This window comes from Podarcis filfolensis (genome assembly GCF_964270895.1).
Source record: "Podarcis filfolensis genome assembly, chromosome: 2".
NCBI lineage: Eukaryota > Metazoa > Chordata > Lepidosauria > Squamata > Lacertidae > Podarcis > Podarcis filfolensis.
This window is the reverse complement of record NC_139605.1, coordinates 26,525,785-26,541,101: the sequence shown is the minus strand read 5'-3', so window position 1 is coordinate 26,541,101 and position 15,317 is coordinate 26,525,785. Positions and strand designations below refer to the sequence as shown.

The 15,317-nt window shown below is 42.8% G+C and overlaps 1 long non-coding RNA gene across 3 annotated transcripts; it reads left to right on the top strand.

The window, feature by feature from the left end:
* The first annotated feature begins 59 nt into the window (after nt 1-59).
* LOC310757366 lies at nt 60-14,599 on the top strand. Of its 3 annotated transcripts, none has more exons than XR_014545110.1 (4): nt 60-226; nt 3,684-3,776; nt 7,896-8,024; nt 12,403-14,202. It is a non-coding gene; the product is annotated as an uncharacterized lncRNA (long non-coding RNA). The 3 variants fall into 3 exon arrangements; XR_014545111.1 differs by lacking the exon at nt 12,403-14,202 and adding an exon at nt 10,347-11,092; XR_014545109.1 differs by lacking the exons at nt 7,896-8,024; nt 12,403-14,202 and adding an exon at nt 14,499-14,599 and having other exon boundaries at nt 64-226.
* Nucleotides 14,600-15,317: the final 718 nt, after the last annotated feature.

The window sequence follows — 15,317 nt, the reverse complement described above, 5'->3', positions numbered from 1 at the left end:
TGCGGGTTTGGGTGTGTTTTCCCCCCACCCGCTTTCCGCCCTAGTCGCAGCCGCGGGACTCCCGCGAAGTGCACCTCGGGAATCGTAGTTCTGAAGGGAGCGCGAGGCTCTTCGCCAAGCGGGTGGCTCGCTGCTCTGAGGAGATAATCCGCAGAAGTCGCGGTGGATGACTTGAGTGTGGCCCGGTATATGTGCTTCGGCCAGGGCTGGTGCTCTGGATCAAAGGGTGCGGTGGTTTATTATTGCTGCCGTTCGTATTAATTTTATTTTATTGGTTAAATTTGTATACACCGCCCTTGATCCCAGGTTCTCAGGGCAGTTCACAGCATTATTAATTTTATATACATAAATATGACATTTATATTATATGTGTGTTTGAATATATATACACACACACGATATATTTGTCAAGTCGACAAGTTTACATAGTTTTAATAAGTTTTAATAAGATAATACATTTTTTCTGTGTGTGGAAACGTAAGTAAAATGTAAGTCGGAGGCTTTTGCTATTCCTAATGAAGGTTTTCTCCACCCGCATCGCTCAGCCCAGACACTGAGGTCCAACTCCGAGGGCCTTCTGGCGGTTCCCTCACTGCAAGAAGCGAAGTTACAGGGAACCAGGCAGACGGCCTTCTCGGCAGTGGCGCCCGCCCTGTGGAACGCCCTCCCATGTCAAAGAAATAACCATCTGACGTTTAGAAGACATCTGAAGGCAGCCCTGTTGGGGAAATTTTTAATAATAAATAATAATAATATATTTTTATTTATACCCTGCTCTCCCCAGCCAAGTCCAGACTCAGGGCGGCTGACACCCGATATAAAAACAGATTGATTGAAATACAACTTAAAAACAAGATTAAAATACAACATTAAAACATTAAAATACAGCCTCATTTCAGTGGAATGAGGTGTGATGTGATGTGTGATGTTTTATTCTGTTTTTGATATTTTGTTGGAAGCTGCCCAGAGTGGCTGGGGAAATCCAGCCAGAAGGGCCGGGTATAAATAATTTTTTATTACAGTGGTATCCCGGGTTAGAGACACTTCAGGTTACAGACTCCGCTAACCCAGAAATAGTACCTGGGGTTAAGAACTTTGCTTCAGGATGAGAACAGAAATCGTGCTCTGGCGGCAGCGGGAGGCCCCATTAGCTAAAGTGGTACCTCAGGTTAAGAACAGTTTCAGGTTAAGAATGGACCTCCAGAACTAATTAAGTTCTTAACCCGAGGTACCACTGTATTATTATTACCATATTTTTCGCTCTATAAGACGCACCAGACCACAAGACGCACCTAGTTTTTGGAGGAGGAAAACAAGAAAAAAAATATTCTGAATCTCAGAAGCCAGAACAGCAAGAGGGACCGCTGCGCAGTGAAACCAGCAATCCCTCTTGCTGTTCTGGCTTCTGTGATAGCTGCGCAGCCTGCATTCACTGCATTTCCCCTTACTTTTTAGGAGGGAAATAGTGAGTCTTATAGAGCAAAAAATACGGTATTTTCTGCTAGTGAGTTGAGTGCATCAAGAGTCCTAGAAGAAAATAGGAATGGTTTTCAATGTAGTGTTCTTTTTCCTTTAGCATAATAGTAGTGATTCCTGTCACAACGTTTTACATAACTGCTGCAGGTGCTGCATCCTACTCGTCCTTTGAGGATTTGGTTCTGTTTGACATCAGGCAGGCACCTTCGCTGCACGCTTTCCAGCACCTCAGTCAGTTAGAGCATAGTGCTGGTAATGCCAAGGTTGCAGGTTCAATCCCCCATGGGACAGTGGCACATTCTTGCATTGCAACGGGTTGGACTGGATGATCCTCAGGGTACCTTCCAACTCTACAATTCTATGATCCTAAAAACACTTTGGTTTAGGCAAGCCAATCCAGACATATGTGATGTTGACCTGTGTTTTAAACTGGTTTTTAGCTTATCCGTTGATTTTAATTAATTTTGTGTGTGATTAAATATCCATTTTTAACTGGTTTTTTTAAAAAAGATGTTCTGTTCTTTTTGTAAACGGCTTTGAGGCTTTCTTAAAAAACAACAACAAACCAGTCAAGTTAAATATACACTTTGTAAAATAAGTACATAAAAATAAAGCTGGGCCTCACGCATGAAAATTCTCAGGACTGACCTGTATGCTTACCTGAGAATAAGCCCTATTCAACACAGTAGAATTTTCTTCTAGATAAACATGCATAGGTTTCAGCTGCACGTGGCCTTGAGATAGCCACTGTATTTCAGTTTCACCAGATCAGGGATGCTGTGAGGATCGACTGTGCTTTGAAACTTTCAGATATAAATAAAATATAATTTTATTTCAATAATAAACAGTGTGTCTCAGGGCCCCTTCAGGCATCCTTTTTACTGTGCATCCATGATGATTTGTGCTCATGAGAGTATGAGGGTAGTTATTTGTGGTCCTGCTTTTAATACTGTTTGGGTCTGCAAAAGCTTTGGGATCATTTCATTTCCAATTGGTGCATGTCCTGTAACTTCCTGCTGAAATCCTATAGCTTTTCATACCACAAATGTTTGAGGGCTTCTTTGTTTCTTTTCATCCTGCTTTTGTTGTGTATAGCAGCTGTAAATAAGTTTAGTTATTTTAAAGCATTTATAAACTGCTTAATGTTTCCAAAATCTCTAAGTGGAGTACAGTCTAAAAAACAAAAAAATTATCATCACAGTATTAAAAGAACAAAACCCACAACCAAAACCCATTAAAATAGCCACATAAAAAGGTAAAGGGACCCCTGACTGTTAGGTCCAGTCACGGACGACTCTAGGGTTGTGGCGCTCATCTCGCTTTACTCATGTAAAAACACTAGAATAACTCATCTGGTATTCTGTACTTTGACGGGCAGGTTGGGGGAGATTTGCTTACTTCGCAAGGAGGATTGGTTTCTAGCCGGCAACATGGGGGCGGGAGAGATGCCTGGCACATACATGCTCTTGATGATGGGCTTCCCAGAAGCATTAGGTGAGAAAGCAGCATGCTGTGCCTTTCTATGCTAATTTAGCTATATTTTTGTTTCTCTTTTGTTTTATGTATTCAAAACTATTTTTTAAAACTTGCTGTTAATTGTACATTGCCTTCAGTTCATGTCCAACAGAAATCCCACTAACACATTTTAAAAATAAATGCTTAAATCTAGCACATGAAAGAATGCCAAAGATGGGATGCCCTTGCGCATCTGTAGAGTGCTTTGCCCTAGTTCTTGGGTAACTCCATTATTAGCACACCTCCATTTTTAGCAGGAGAGGCTTCCGGGTGCGTGCCAGTATTAGACAGGCTCCTGATGTGAGAACCTTAAGCACTGACCCTTCCAATGTATTATTGACAACCTAAAGAAACATTCAGAACCAGCACCTTTGGGGAGTGCGGCAACGTGGTTCCATTTTTACTTTAAGAAGACGGCTTCAGCCTCTCTTAGCAATTATCAGCAATGCCCAGGCTTCTTTTCGATAATAATACCACATAACACGGGAATGATAGCAACTCTGATGAGAGAGCTGTAAAAGAAAATAGAACCTCACTTCTGCAAATCGATTCTGCTGGTTTCCAATTTCCCCATTCAGCATTGCTATGGGCTGTGAAATTGACCAGCGCTGTATAAAAATGAAAGTGGAGGAAGAATACCTACAACTCCTACCTTGTAGCAAATGACATTCTTGGATATTTGTCCTTCTCAGCCGGCGGGTCCTGCTTCCCTGAAGCCCTCACTGTTTCCTATCTCCTGCTGCAGAGGCTGGCTGGATTAGTGTGCAAAATGAAGCAATGAAATGGTGAGTGTTGTCTAATACAGATATGGATAATTTAATCTTGTTTTTCAGACAGGAAACTTTTTTTCTCACGGTAGATTTCCTTTGTAACGCTTCTGACTTGGATGCAAGGGGATGGGGCGGGGAATTATAACCACCAACTTGATTTTTATCTGCACCTCACTCTGTAGGGCCATCTATCATCCATGGCTAGGGTGGCCTCTTTACACGGCTGCAAAATAAAAGTGGACAAAGAAGGGCAGAGACTTGCAATGAAAATGCATGAAAATGTTAGAGGAAGGATTCAAATTAAGAAATAAATACTATAAACATAAATAAAATGCAGCTTATCATAGTGGGGAAGACTGGCCAGATGACCTGTGTGCTTGTTGAGGCTGCAAATTTTTGATAAGCAGCTTCAAAGGCTTGACACTCCTTTCTTAACTTCCTTATCCTTAAACTGGGCTTGGACCAGAATGTCCTTAAAATAGAGGCAGTAGAGGGCAGTGGGGCAGTGCAAGTGGGGCTCTGTTGGCCTCTCGGCTTCCCAACACTGTGGCTGCTGCTGCCTTCTGAGATGGGGAGGGGGAGGCTCAGGGCAGCCAATGGCAGCAGGAGAGCAAGATTGCCTCTGCCACCATGCTGTACCGAGCTTCCTATGACATCATGGGTTTCCACCACCCAAATGAATTGGCATTTTACCAATACTTTGCATAAATCAACAAGGTAAGTATATATTTTAGGACCGACCTTATTTTCTTAATTGTAATCTGTTTTTAATATTGTGTTTTAAAATTACTGTAACCCGCCCTGGGACCTCATGATGGAGGGCGGGTAAGGAATCTAGTAATAAACAAACATGTACAAAATAAATAATGTTGGCAGGATGGCAGCTAGCTTATAAGTCTGGGAGGCACTCCACCCTAATATTGCCTACATGATTTAAATAATGGCATCCGTTTGGTTCACTTTGCAATTAACAGTTCCCTTAGACTATGGTTACCAGACGTCCCCGTTTCCCATGGAAAGTCCCCGGATTGACAAATCTGTCCCTGGAATGTCCCCGGATTTCATTTAATGTCCCCGGATTTATATTTTAAGTGTTGTACATTTATTAGTAGGGAATGAGAGCAGGCCGGGGCCCAGAGGAAGGCCATGCGACAGAGGAGATCACAGAAGAGATTATTTCTTATTTTTTTAAAAAAATAACTTTTTTAAAAAACTTTTTTTGTCTCTCTCTTAAAAAAAGTGTCCCTAGATTCTTTGAAAACCATCTGGTAACCTTACCTAAGACAAGTGTCTCTTTATTTCATCTCTATCCTAGGAGGAGGTGGGATCTTTTTTAGATGGTCAAACAAAACTAACCTTGGCACTGCTTTGATACCCAAGACTTACTGTTACGGTCTCAAGCCAACAATCATGATGATATGGTCAAATGCTTTGTTTGTTGGTTTGCTGAGCTTGGGATATCTTTACTGCTGGCAGAAGCAGAGAACTATTTCTGCCAAGGAGGTTCTTTCAGTGGTCCTCAGCTGCTGCCTCAGGAAACATAGCCATGATGTGCTAAATGCTAATATTTACTAGCACCTTACATTTCTGGCACTGTAAGGATCGAGGACAAGCTAAAATTGAATTGGAATCTTTCCAAGATCATGCCCTGAGGCCAGTCAAGGGAAGTCAGCACAAAGCACATAATTCACTCCCGCATTCATTGAGCCTCTCAGATATCAACAGGTGGAAGAACTTGGTTTCAAGAAGTTTATTTCATTACATCGTAAAGAAACTAGAAGGGAAATAAATTATTATTCCTGTTGTTATTTAGGCTTGTTAGCTCCTTGTTCCATACAGGTCTCCAAGTGACTTGCAGCATATTTAAAAACATAAGCATAAATAAAATACATTATAAGTGACAGTATACATTTTACAGAGAACGGCTCCAATCCTGCTCTAGCGCACAGAATGGTGGCCTCAACAGAAGTGTGCATCAAATATTATTTATTTTCAAGATCCACATTTATTTGTGGATCTTTAAGGCAGACTGTCGTAACTGGCTCACCAGCTCTGCAGGGTCTAATCATCACAGTGACAGCTGCTTTCCCCAGGAGGTGTTCTGTGACATGGGAGTCCTCACAAACATCACCTCCACGCAGAACACCACCCTCCCAGCCAGTACAGGACACCACATCACTGCTCATTCTAATAGTGAATGTGGCTGAACTGCAACCTCAATAGCAATATTTGACAGATCTCAGCCAGCCCCAAAGCCTGATATGCCTCACCCTTTACGCTGTTGAGAAGAAGAACAGCAGAAGCCTTGAATAATTTGCCATTGTTCAATCTTTCAAAAGCAGATGAAGTGTGTCATTTACTGCAGCAACGCTATCTTTAGGAGACGTGTCCATTAAGTAGCACTACGGTAATTAAATACACTGATACATAGATTTAATTAGCCAGCTTCATATTTAAGGACTCGCTCTGTACAACACTTTGGTGAGGGTGTTGTGTGTGTGTGTGTGTGTTTCTTGAAGAATCCTTGAGTTGATGCTGTTCATTATTGGCGGTTAACTTGATCAGGGAAAAGCAAAGAAGAGAGATCACTGGGGGGCAGTTGCCCTTGAAAGCAAATTAATCTTTTCACACTGAGCGCAAAGCATGTCACATCAGAATCGACCAAAGAATGGCAGGGGGTAATTAATGGGGCAGATAGCCAGGTTGCCATTTCTGATTACCACATGCTGCCCACTGGATTAGATCTCGCTGAGGCAAGCTGTTGGAAACAAGAACCCCTGATGGGCAACAGTGCTGCTAATGTCAAGGAAAAGAAGCCCCGTCCTTAACAGGAGGGGCATTTTTTATTGGAACCATTTGTTGTTTTGGGAAGACAGCCCACCCCCAACCACACATTCCAACTCACACTTGCACACATGCGTGTGACCTCAAGATGTGTAAATTTTGTTCTCTAAGACCACACCACCACATCTGCGTAACTAATACCATTTGCGGTCAAGAGAGCTGGGTATGTTTAGCCTGGAAAAGAGTAAACTTAGAGGAGATATGATAGCCATTTTCAAATATCCAAAGGGCTGTCACATGGAAGATGGAGCAAGCTTGTTTTCTCCTGCTCCGGAGGGTAGGATTCAAACCAATGGCTTCAGTTACAAGAAAGGAGGTTCTGACTCAACATCAGGAAGAACTTTCAGACAGTAAAGAGCTGTTCAGCAGTGGAATGGACTCCCTTGGGAGGTAGTAGACTCTCCATTGGAGGTTTTATCAGCGTTTCCATGGCCATCTGTCATGGATGCTTTTGATTCCTGCATTGCAGGGGGTTGGACTAGATGACCCTCGGGGTCCCTCCCAACTCTACAATTCTATGATTCTACTGTGAAAGAATAATTTGGTGATTATTTGCAAATATTCCTGCAGAGCAGGGTTGTTTTCCAACCCTTCAGTGCCATTCCACCCCCCACCAAAATAAAAATAAAAAGCAGCATTTTGTGAACCTAGACACATCATGTTTCAAATACTATGCCTTTATCCAGGGCTGCAGTCCTCCACATAGATGGTAATTAGCAATTTGAAAAATCAACTCACTTCGTATGATTCCCCTCTTATCAAAATCCTGGCACATCCCTTTACCTTAAACCCTGTGAGTAGTTCTTTTTACCAAGGCTCTTGAACTCCTCTTTGGGCAGAATTCTTTCAAATCCTTTTGGGTGGAATCCTTTCATATCCTCTAAGCTCAGGCGTTTTATGGAAATGAGCAGTGGGATTTAGCTTTTGTTCCTAGTCAAATAAAGTTTTCCAAATCTAAAATGGCAGGATAAAATGGCCATAAGCCAGTGACATCTGGATCATATTTTGCATGTCCTTTTTAAATATTAAGAGGCCAGTGTCGTGCTTTTTGAAAAGAAAAGAAAGACATGATCCAAATTTTATATACATACTCCTGTTTTCAGCACAGATGCAGGGGGAAAACATTCAGAAAATACCATCAAATAGAAGGACAAGCTTCTTAATGATAATAAACCTTGGTGGCCTTAATCTTTGTTGCTGGAATCTCCTGCTTCAGCAAGTTCACATTCTCACTGAATTCCAAACAGGTTAAAATATGCCATTTGGCATTCCGTTATACCCTCCTTTCAGACTTCCCACGAGCATCCATAAGAACAGGGTGCAGAAATCCTTGGAGCCTTTGGTCTGATGCAGCAGGAATCCTCTTATGTTTTTATAATCTGATTCCAGACTCATGGTTGGATCCTTGTATTGAATTAGGTGAGACATACTCTTTTGTCTAATGTAATGTACTTCAATGTGTAATGTAATGTTCAATGCAACAGAATTGATTTGGCTGCATCCCTGCCCCATAAGGCAGGAGAAAAGTCCTGTTGCTCCGCCGTGACCTCCCTGCCAATTTAGATACAGTGACTGAACTGGAGGCCCCTCGACTGACTTCAGGTCCAGTGCTGGACCATTTCGATCGGATACTCCCTACTGATGTGGATAGATTCCTCCAAGTTGGTAGGCCCACCACCTGCCTCCTTGATCCGTGCCCGTCTTGGCTGATTAGGGAGTGTCCAGATGTTGCGCAGACCCCCCTGGTTGAAATTATCAATTTGTCCCTTGACACGGGGACATTCCCAGGGGAACTGAAGGAAGCAGTGGTGTGTCCACTCTTAAAGAAAACTTCATTAGATCCCTTAGACCTATCCAATTACCGCCCAGTTTCAAATCTTCCATACCTGGATAAGGTAATTGAGAGAGCGGTTGCTGAACAGCTTGGTAGGTTTCTGGAGGAAACATCGGCATTAGATCCATTTCAGTCTGGTTTCCATCCTGGTTTTGGGACGGAGACGGCTCTGGTTGCCCTAACAGATGATCTCCGTAGACAGCTGGATTGAGGCGGGTCAGGACTGCTGATCCTTTTAGATTTGTCAGCAGCCTTTGACATGGTTGATCATGATCTTCTGGACCACCGCCTCGCAGACGTGGGGATACAGGGCATAGCCCGTAACTGGTTGTGCTCTTTTATCTCTGGTCGGGGACAGAGGGTGGCACTAGGGAGGGAAATGTCGTCGCGCCACTCCTTGGTGTGTGGAGTGCCGCAGGGCGCAATTCTCTCCCCAATGCTTTTTAACATCTTTATGCGCCCCCTTGCCCAGATTATCCGGAGCTTTGGGCTGGGCTGTCACCAATATGCTGATGACACTCAGCTCTGTCTGCTGATGGATGGCCACACCGACTCGGCCCCGAACACACTGACCAGATGCTTGGAAGCTGTGGCTGGATGGTTTCGTGGGAGCCGATTGAAACTAAATCCTTTGAAGACAGAGGTCCTCTGGCTAGGTCGGGATGGCATGGGGATGAGGGACCAACTCCCTTCTCTTGCGGGGGCCCAATTAGTGTCATTGCCTTCCGTTAAGAGTTTGGGTGTAATCCTTGACGCCTCCCTTTCCATGCAGGCGCAAGTTACAGCAACAGCCAAGGTGACATTTTTCCACCTTCGCCGCATCAAGCAGTTGGTCCCTTACCTTTACCGCCCCGACCTGGCCACAGTGATCCATGCGACGGTCATCTCCAGGCTTGACTACTGTAATTCACTCTACGCGGGGCTGCCCTTGAAGCTGTCCCAGAAACTCCAGCGGGTACAGAATGCTGCAGCGAGGCTCCTCACGGGGTCTCTGCCATGGGAGCATATTCACCCAGTGCTTTTCAAGCTGCACTGGCTCCCGGTGGAGTACAGGGTCAGATTTAAGGTGCTGCTTTTGACCTTCACGGCCTAGGACCCTCGTACCTACGGGACCGCCTCTCCTGGTATGCCCCACAGAGAGCCTCAAGGTACATAAATAACAACACCCTAGTGGTCCCAGGCCCTAAGGAAGTTAGATTGGCTTCAACCAGAGCCAGGGCCTTTTCAACTCTGGCTCTGGCCTGGTGGAACGCTCTGCCTCGTGAGACCAGGGCCCTGCAGGATCTGATTTCTTTCCGCAGGGCCTGTAAGACAGAGTTGTTCCACCTGGACTTTGGCTTGGAGCCAATTTGATTCCCTCCCTCCCTCTCTTTTTTCTTTTCCTTCTCCTCCTGCGATGAGGCTACATTTTAATATTTTAATGTTCCATTATTTTAATGTTGTATTTTATTTTTGTTTTTAAGTTGCAATCATTCATCTTGTTTTTATTATTGCTTGTAAGCCGCTCTGAGCCCGGCCTTGGCTGGGGAGGGCGGGGTATAAATAAAAAAATATTATTATTATTATTATAAGTGATGGGCCATACCCACACCATACATTTAAGGCAGTAGACAGTCCCAAAGGATCCTGGGAAGTATAGTTTCTTAGGGGTGCTGAGAGTTGTTTAGAGTCCCCTATTCTTCTCACGGAGCTACAGTTCCCAGAGTTCCTTAGGAAGAGAGCGTGATTGTTAAACCTCATGGGTGGGCTAGCCCTGTGTAGTTCTGTGCTGGGAATAGCGATCACCTAACAAATCTCAGCATCCTTAACACACTACAGCTCCCAGATTTCTTTGGAGGAAGCCGTGGCTGTTTAAAGTGGTATAATACTGCTGACATGGACGTGGCCGTGGTTTGCTTTTTTTACAGCTCTCCTCATTTCCCATAGAAGCAGCCTGACTTGGAAATATATTTGGATTTGGCTGTGTATATGACAACTTTTCTGTCCCCCTGTCTTCAAAGCTGCTTGCAGTCATAAAAAGTAACTTAATAAAAGCCGTAAGTGCATCAAATAGATGGACTTTTTAAAAATGATGTAACATTCGTAATAAGCTGGCTACATCTAAGAACCATCAACCAGCCCACACAGAGAATCAATTAAACATCAAACGCTTGTTTAAAAAGAACAGTTTCCAAAAGGTTAGCCATGTTAGTCTGTTGCAGCAAAAACAAATATTCATGTGGCACCCTCAAGACAAGCAGATTTATTATGGCATAAGCTTTCATGAACCACAGTCCATTTCATCCAGCACATGAAGTAATCCTAAATGTGCAAGAAGACACACATATGGTGTTCTGGTGGGTGGGAACACAGAGGAGCAAGTTCAGAAGGAAATGAAGTGCAAAAAAACCAGGCAGCGATGTTAAATAATTACAGTGATCAGTTAGCAAGGGCCACAGCATTGGTGATGACAAATCCTGGCACTGATACACTAATTAACATGTGCTATTTTTTATTTTTATTTTGTTAAAACTGTAATCTCGATTCAACCTGCAGGTAATATTACTTAATTGCCCCATAAATGGTAATTCGTTCACTTCCTGCTGGAGTTTCTCCTTGAATTTCAATTTATCGGACAATTGTGGCTTAAATAAAATTTTCACTTTTAATCGTATTCTCTTACATGTGTCATCTTGCCAATGCCAGGATGCTTGTGCTACCCACCACCAACCCTGCCTTGTTTAATTGATCACTCTTAACTATTTTAGTTTCTGGTGATCATCATTGTCTGGTTGACATTGATTGAAAGGCAAGGAAGGAATCACAGAGGGAAGGGGATAAGACTGTGCTGCACAGATCCATCCATCCCGTCAAGCACTGCCCACTAGTGGATGGGAAGCAGTGAAATAGATTTCGGAAGTATAGAATGAAAAGTGCTTTTACATGGACAAAAGCGCACACAGAAAAAAATGGAATCTGTGGGACCCACATGCGCATTAATGCTGCATTACGGACACATCCTAGCTAGGTATGACTGATAAGAAAGTGAAGGACACAACAGCACTCCTGCCTTGCTAGCTTCACATGACAAGGTCTGCCCAAGAGATCAGAGACTTACCATTTCCACTGATATTAATTTTTAAAAAAGAGGGCAAATGGACAAGTCTGACATATAAGCTCACAGCCAATGACCCAGCAAGGTGGATCTGACAAGTGTGAAGAAGTGCAAATCTCATGTTTGGCAATCTTCCTTTCAAGAAGGATCTCCAAGGAGTGCATTGATGAATTTTTAAAGTGGCACGTTGGTGCTAAGAGGTCAGATGCTGAATCAAGGAATTTCATTTCCATTTGCTGATGCACTTTGCTGTCAGAGTGGGTGGTGGCTGATCAAGCATGGTTAGAAATTCTCAGTAGTTGCGTTGTGCTGGAATCAAAAATTCATTTCTTATTTGGCAGATATCCTTCCCACCACACGCCTCTAACAAGACGATCCTACATTCCACTACCACAACCCCTCATCACCCATCATAGGTTGCTATAGTAATTGTAGCCTTTAGCTGAGTGGCCTGGCCTGCTCCCTTCTCTGCCATTTCCCACCCTTTCCCTTGGATCAAAGGAGAAGATAAGCAGCTTTCATTGTATCACACCTCTTTCTGATGCTTCACACAACTGAGCATCTTCACAAATCTGCCACTTGAGACTTAAATGCAAAATGAAGTCACTGATTCCAAAGCAGAAGCTTTTGAGACACATGAGTGGAAGACCATTCAGAAGACAGAAGAAAGGAAGGAAATGAACAGTGCATACTTAACACTGAACAACAGTGGGCCTTACCTCCAAGTGGATGTGCCCAGGATTGCATTGTAATTCTCACTGATTTATCTGCAGGAGTTGTTAGAATTCAGAAAAGAAAAAAAAATGGCATCATTTTCTCACACACATTTGTTTTTGTTTTTTGTTTTTTTGGTGTGTGTGTTTTTGCAGACCTGTGAAAATGACAAAAACCAACCCATGCCAACATATCCTAGGGAAAATTGAAGCATCTGGAAATAAGCTAGCTTTACAGAGAGATGTTTCTAGGTTTTGTTGAATTGCATCAGAGGTGTATATTCTCTCACGCAGATCTGTGGTCCACAATGAACCTGTGAAAAAATGACTTTCCAATTCTAGAATATTAGGTGTGTTTCCAGGCTGTCACTATTTTCAGGAGGATATTCAAGGGCATGCTGGAAATTTAGCATTGCACAATTGAAGTGGATTAAAGTGCTCTGTCATCCTAGAACAAATCCACTTTTTAAAAGAACTTTTTGCAGTTAGGAAAGGCACTGAAGAGTGTGGGATGAATGAATATTTTATGGGAAGATGCATAAACACCCTGCAAACATATCAAGATCAATGCTCATGGCTATATAACTCCCACAAACAAATTAGAATGAACGCTCAATAAAAAACTGGATATCATCTAACATCCGTGTAAGCTTTGTGGAAGCAAATCAGGATGAATGCTCAATAAACAGGTCATTTGGACAAGCCCTAGGATCCAGTGACATGCTGGGGCAAGCTGATCTGAAAAAGCCAATTTTATACACCAGTCACTACTAGCCATAAGTCAAGCCAAGCAACATTTTCTAAAAATAGCAGCACCATAGACTGCAGTACAGACCAACAAGATATTTGCTCTGCATTTGCAGTGGGGAATCCACAGAGGGGGAAAACGAGTGCCTTGGTTGTGGCTTAAATACAGATCTCCTGAGCTGGAAAGCCAAAGCAATTAAATTACTTTATTTCCTCATTCCATTTTATTCCAGTGCCTCTAGCCAAATCCATGTCTGGCTCAACTCCTAGGGTTTCCCACAGGGGTTGAATTTGGATCAGTAGGGCATCAAAAAGCCAGCTGATGAAGTTATTGAAATAGCTTTTGCCAAGACATTTTATGTGATTATTGATTATGTCATAGGGATTGCATTCAGCAGGCAATTTTTTAACACGGTGCCCATATCCTTCAGATGATGCTGTGGTGATGAAGAAGAAGAGGCATTGTTTATTTTATAGGGTCTACATTTCCTTTATGTGCACAGTCGACTTTCATTGGTTTTATGCATTTCCACCACTAGTTTAAAGAAGGAGCCACCCAAATGAGCAAATGCGACCTCTGAAACCGTGCTATTTTAGCGCTAAGAATAAAACCCAGGTTTTGTACAATCTGGAAAGGATTATCTTCAAAATGGATTTCAGACTTGATTTGAAAGGAGACTAAATATGGGTGTGCTTTCTTCTGTAGAAAGCCTCCTTGACTTGTGCGTGCGGTCAGACTGGTTCTGCTGCTTCAAAGGCACTGCAGATTGTACAATGAGAAAACAATTGTATATTTATCTTTAATTAGGGGGAACGGGCAGGGATGCTACAAGTGCAGGTTCTCTAAAAGCTGCATATATTTTAAGGTTTAAAGTATTTTTTTTTCTCCCACTGAAGCTATGGGGAATAGAAACTCAGGGCATTATCAAAATAATGCATCCTGTCAGTGCAAGGATTTATGCTTGTATTATGGAACTTTCCACGGGGTACTCCTGGACAGGGAAAAAGTAGCACAGCTCTCAGGTGTCCTCCAAAGACACCAGCACCTTGATGTTAGAAGAACTTTATCTTGGCGAATTCCAGCTGATCTGATCCGCACCTCCCAGATTAATGTCTAATTTTCCATGACTGTCACACTTCCCAGATGTTCAAGTGGATTTTTCAGCCTCCCACAAAAAAATACAATGTGTAAATAATAATAATAATAATAATAATAATAATAATAATGAGAGAGTGAAAACACTTAGAAAAGCATGTTTTAAATTTGTATTAAATATGGACTATTGTGTGCAATTTTCATGCAGATTAATGGGGAAACAGGGAAAAAAGGATTTACGGGTAAGGCAGATGAAAGAGATATGGATTGGGAATAGATGGGAGGGACCGCTGGACATCGCTGTAAGGCATCTTCCTGTTCTCCTGATGTGACCTGCTTTGGGCAGAGTTTGCTGTGCAAAAGTGGCATATAAATAAACTGACCTTAACACTTTTATATACATGTGCAGATTCATCCTCCACAACAAGCATACTCTCTTCAAGGTGTGAGGAAGGCAACATGTGAGCAGGAGTGAGAGGGAGGTGCTTCCATTGCCTTCCAACTTAGGGCAGCTGAGTGGGTGAAGCAGGCAGTCTTTCTTAGCAGGGTTCCAAACCACACGGGGAGCCCCTAACAAACAGAAATATCCCTGCCCAATCACTGAAGTCTTCAAGGCAGTCGTGGTTGGGATTGATGGTTTGGATCCACCAGGAGCCATGTGTTTAGATTTGGGGGCTCAATTTAAGGGATCTCCCTTCTAGCTGAGCTCAGACAGGCCCCCTTCTGGTTGCACTTCTGGTGCCTACGAAAGACATTAAATTATTATTCCAGGGAGTTCGATTTTAAAGTTTTAACTTATTTTTATTTTTTGTATCATATCTTAATAGACTGCTCAGAGGCTATTGTAGTTAGGCGGCATATAAATAATTTCAGTAAATAATAATAAAAAGGCATGAGGTAGAGTTACCACAGTCACCCTTGCTGCTGCCCCCCCACATGTGTTTCTTTCCCTGTATTGATAATGCCTGGAGAAGGTTTCCATCTCCTCATCTTTTAGGCAATTCTGTTGTATTATTAAATCAGCAGGGAGTCCGCAGCTCTGCCTGGGCATTTGCAGAAACCATAAAATATTGTGATTTTAAATATATATATATAGTGTGATGTACCAGTTTGGACCTATCACGCCAAAAGCCAGGCAATGTCAAACCAAAGTCATGTTTTGGTCCACCATATTGATTCAAAATGGCGCCCGGCATCCAAACGTCAACATCTGCTGCTGCGACCTTGG